This window comes from Frankliniella occidentalis, unplaced genomic scaffold, assembly GCF_000697945.3.
Source record: "Frankliniella occidentalis isolate FOCC.00 unplaced genomic scaffold, Focc_3.1 Scaffold481, whole genome shotgun sequence".
Classification (NCBI taxonomy): domain Eukaryota; kingdom Metazoa; phylum Arthropoda; class Insecta; order Thysanoptera; family Thripidae; genus Frankliniella; species Frankliniella occidentalis.
Window position 1 is genome coordinate 61,587 of NW_026267599.1, and position 5,686 is coordinate 67,272.

A 5,686-nucleotide genomic window follows, 5' to 3' on the forward strand; every position below is an offset into this window, starting at 1 on the left:
CTTTTGACACATTTTCGGTCCCCAATTGTCGACGAGGAGAATCGAACGCACTTTGAATGATGCAAATCGGCCGAGCCGTTTTCGAGAAACATTTGTATCGTTAATGAGTCACGCGTGGAGGTTTATATTTGCTGGATTTTTACACCTTGTCGCTTAACCTTATAAAACCTGTTTGCACTTAAGAGTAAAAAATTCTGCATGATGATAAGAACCGGTTCTTATTATTTAAGCATTGTTTCGGTCGTGTGCAACTAGGTTTTCATTTCAATTCGCAGCTTAACTCCACCTGCTGCTACTTCGACGTGTAAAACCAAGTTGCAAGCCACGGTCAGACATTACTCGTAACTACACTGACGCTTTTCTTGATTGAGACATTTTCCCAAACAGGCGCAAGCGGGTTGTAGTGACAGTATGCAGTATTTTTACACCTTGTCGCTAAACGGTATAGAACCTGTTTGCACAAATGAGGAAAACATTTTGCATTATTATAAGAACCGGTTCTTATTATTTTGGCAATGTTTTGGTCGTGTGCAACTAGGCTTTCATTTCAGTTCACAGCTTAACTCCATCTGCTGCCACTTTGACGTATGAAACCAAGTTGCAAGTGACGGTCAGACGTTGCCTGTAACTCTAGTAATAATTTACTTAATTGAGACATTTTCCCAAACAGGCGGAAGCGGCTTTTAGTGACAGTATGCAGTATTTTTACATCTTGTCGCTTAACTTAATGAAACCTGTTTGCAATAAAGAGAAAAACATTTTGCATGATTATAAGAACCGGTTCTTATTATTTTGGCATTGTTTCGGTCGTGTGCAACTAGGTTTTCATTTCAATTCGCAGCTCAACTCCACCTGCTGCTACTTCGACGTATGAAACCAAGTTGCAAGCGACGGTCAGAAATTACTCGTAATTACACTGACGATTTTCTTAATTGAGACATTTTCACGAACAGGAGCAAGCGGGTTGCAGGGACAGTATGCAGAATTTTTCCACCTTGTCTCCAAACGGTATAAAACCTGTTTGCACTAATGGGGAAAACATTTTGCAGGATTATAAGCACCGGTACTTTTTATTTTGATATTGTTTCGGTCGTGTGCAACTAGGTTTCCATTTCAGTTCGCAGCTTAACTCTATCTGTTGCTACTTTGACGTATGAAACCAGGTTGCAAGCGACGGTCAGACGTTGCCTGTAACTCTAGTAATGATTTTCTTAATTGAGACATTTTCCCAAACAGGCGCAAGCGGGTTGTAGCGACAGAATGCAGTATTTTTACACCTTGTCGCTGAACCTTATGAAACCTGCTTCCACTAAAGAGGAAAACATCTTGCATGATAATAAGAACCGGTTTTAATTATTTTGGTATTGTTTCGGTCGTGTGCAACTAGGTTTTCAGTTCAATTCGCAGCTGAACTCCACCTTCTGCTACTTCGACGCATGAAACCAAGTTGCAAGCGACGGTCAAACGTTACTCGTAACTACACTGACGATTTTCTTAATTGAGACATTTTGCTAACGCTGCTTCACCGTATGAATCCTGGTTGCAAAGGACGCCCAATCATTGGCTGTTAATCTAGTAGCAAGTTGTCTTTGTTCGATTTTTTTTGTCAAGTGCAAGTTGGTTTGTTTTTCTTACCTCTATTTTACTGCATTATCTGCCACCTTCTGGTTCTTGTTTCTGCTGGATTTGTCTGAAGAGAAATGCATCGGCTTTATTGTTTTTCAATACTGTATTTGTTTTCAGGTTGTAACATTTTTTACAAGAAATATTTTGCAAATATGCTTGTTTTTCGTTTGTGAATAAATAAAAAAATACGATAAGTTTGAAACCCTTCTCTTTTTAATATTCCCTACTCAAACTACTATTTAAAATTTAGAATGTGCTACTTACGCCTAGGCAAAAGCAGCTGATTGACGCTGAACAGCTTAGCCCTGTAAAGTATCAAGAGTAATGAATAAGAACATACAAAATTGACAGTAATATGCGTCTGCGTGAAAGAATTACCTGAGATCTTCTTGGTCTCTTTGCCGCAGAATTTATTGGAGACAATAGATGCAAATCAAACACAGTTTTGGCGTAGTATAGTCAGAGAGCGATAAGGGCCTCTAGTCTTACACGGCGTCCGTGCTAAACTGTAGGCCGTCTGTAATGACGGAATAATTGACGACAAAATATCTAGACACACATAATGAAACGTTTATTGGTCAAACCCCGGTTAATTTCGTGGAGCCATAAATGATAATACAGTCGCGGCCATCTGCACTGTAGAATTTAGTAGCTCTTGCCGTTGGAAGCGAGTTTTGCCACCAAACCACACTGGAAATGAGAGTTGCTCTGATGTCGGTTCAATTCTTTCGTTTGAATCTGGCGGTGTATGAGAAATTTAGATGATGGTGCCTAAAGCTCGTAGCAAGTCGACTAACCCTTTTCTGTTTTATATCCGTTTCCATCTCATTTTTAGGAGTGCATCTGATGTTGCAAATCGTTTTTACAGACTTGCACTGATTATATTTGGCTTATTATCAGCCGCCACCCATAAACAAGCAAAGAATTGTTATTAAAATTAAATGCTGAAAACCTGAGGTGGACGGAGTCGCCATCTTGGCTGTATCTCGCCAGTAGAGATCGGAAAACAAGGGCCTGTGCGAGGCTACTTGGCCAACTCGTTATTCGCAGTCCAGAGGGAAAACTTTTCGCACTGATAGTACTTTTCAACATAAACTTGAGGGAAGGGCTTCTCATGCCACCATGGACATTCAACCCTCTTTTAAAAAGAATTGTAAATGGCGAAACTCTCACTATCCAAAGAAAGGCCTTGTAGTAGTACTTTGAAAGACAACCTGGTACCATGCACAAGGGAATCTTTTTGACCTCTTCACCTAAGGATTTGAGGAGTCCAAACACACACCTGTAGCACAGAATGTGAGTACTAGGGCAGCTGTTTGGTCGGTAACATTTAGTTGGCAGGACAGTCTAAATAGTACGGATGTGCACTTTATGCTTCCGCATAATCGCATAATTTTCCAAACTTTACTGAAATGGACGGGGAATCAACTGGTTAGCACTGTTGTCACACCTCGATCCGAATCTGAGGAGCATAGAAAAATCATAATTTCTCAAAATCGCAGCATGGAGGCATTTTCGCATAATTTGAGCATAATTGCAAGGAAAAGGCGTAAAAACGGTTGTATATTGCAATTCTTTTTGATATTTTGCGCATTTTACTGCAAATTTTGGTCCGACATTTGAAATTGTCTGCGACTAATTTTGTTCTTTCCTTCCATACCGCATACCTATATCAAGGTTACTGTTTGCACTAATGTGAACGCAAAAAGCATATAAAAGCATAATTTGGAAGGAAAAGCAAAAAAAACAAAAAGCAAAAAAAAATCAAAAAGCAGTAACATTAGGAAGGAAACACCAAAAAGCATAAAAACGCATAGTTGGGTTGAACACGTGGCATACAGAGGGCATATTTGAAAAATTTTAAAGCATAATCAGCGCATAAAAGTGACATTTTTGAGATCATAATTGACAGTTTGAAAATGCATAAAGTGCACATCCTTACTAAATAGAAGTAAAGTAGGAAGATATTAGACGATAGTCCAAGGCGAGAAAGTTATACTGACATACTCTGTCAGCACAGGTACTCACCGAGTTGCCTGCACCAGAAGAAGCCATGCACTTAACGAGGTTGCTGCCAGGAATGCATCCACGCAGAACTTCATCCATGTTGTATTCCACGATGAGGTGCTGGACATCCACACTCTTCGAGAAGTTACGCACAATTTTCAAGTTGAGATTTTTAGGAGACCTCATTCCCCCTTTAGTGACGCCAACTTCCATCTTGGGGTAGTCGACGAAACGGTACCTACCGACGGCCCTCCGCATAAGGCCCAGCTCCGAACACAACCCCAATTTTCCCTGAATGCTCACAGTAGCCTTGTGAAGGGGTGATTCGACGTTGTCTTCTAAAGACGCCTCTTTAGACCAGCTGCAGTCGATGGCAACACAAACCATGCGCAACTGTGCAACAAGCAAAACCAACACATTAATACAGGAGTACAATAACATACGGAAGAGTGAAAAGGCCGGCCACTTGTTCCGTTAACCTCAAAACGACGCACGCACGCAAAGAGAACGACAGCAAAACTAACCTGCTTAAAACTCATCCAAACACAGGACACACGGGCAGACCTTCCGCTGTCGACAGCATCAAACGCACCTCAACGGGTGCGACGAAATTTACGACAGACTCGACTTGGCTGTCCTTCAGAAACTTGACTCTAAGACCTTCGGGGACGGGGATTTTGAGGTAAACATCGACGACGTTACCACGAGGAACCACCTCGCTCCAGGAGAATGCGCTTGACAGCCAATCCATGTCAAATACTCTACTAGTCAAAATCAAAAACAAGGGTAAACACGTCAGCTGCAGCACAGGTCACAGGTGTCAAGACGGGCTAGCTGGAGCCGAAGCTGGAGTGAACTGAACGCTGTCAGGGTCAGGACCAACTCCCCCGAACTCAACCCGTAATTCTCTTGGCCGCCACTAGGGGCGCTGCTGCAGCGGTGCCTAGCGCACCTGCCAGCGCGGAGTGAAGCTACTGGCGGGACAAGGAGAGGGGTCGGGGAGAAGGGGCCGATGGCGAGCTGCTTCGCCTCAACTCGCCATCAAGACAAAACTAGACCACAACCAAATAAAAAAAAGGAAACTAAAGGAAGCGGTTTTCGTGGCCGTGGCCGGTGCAGTGTTACTTACCAGACGGCCGGAAACCAATGGTTTTATTAATGGAGTCACCATATGGGATTTCAAATTTCCCCTCCTGGCACGTTGGTCAAAATATGTGGTGGTGGTATAGTCATGTCGCCTATCGAAAAGTATTCTACAGAGGTCGTTGTTGTGTTGTGACGATCTATAGGCGAAGGAAAATAGAATAAAGGACCATTATCGGAAAAGAAAATCCAGATATCAACGTAAGTGTCACATATGAGACTCGTGAGAAATGGGAACGTCGATTCAACGATTCAACGTCGAAATATCGAAAAGATGTGGATTTTTTTTTTGGGGGGGGGGATGACGGTTTTTCGAATGTTTCGACGTCGAGTCTACTTCAAATCGACGTTGGAGAAAACTCAATTGTCACTGGGAGATTGATGGTAGAGCAGGTTGATGCAGCATAAGGCCAACAGGAGACTGCAGGCACTCAAAACCCAGGTAATCATAGCCAACTGCTTACCTTCCAACGAAATGCCGTCGCGTCGTGAGCCTGTGGGGTGAAGGGCGAACTCTGGTGGCGAAGAACAATATGAGATGCAGTGCAGCCAGCAAACAATGACAATTTTACCCAACGTACTGCCCCAGTAAAAACTAAAGCAATTTGACCTTGGATTCCTCCAAAGTGATTTGGTAATTTGTCTGATGATTTTGCTGGTACTGTACTTACCTTTACGGTATTTTAATAGCTGTTGAAACCTTAAGATATTTAGGAGATCGTGGCAAGGTTGGTTAAACATATCGATGATCGTCCTCCCTCTGCTCGTTTGCCATAGTTTCTAGAAAAAGTAATTTGAAAAAAAAAAAAATTGAACTATTTTGAAGAAGAATAATGTTTGCTTGCAAGTGGTGAAAACTGTGCTATTTTGTGCTGTTATCAACAGATGTACTGCAATTAATGCGTAAAAT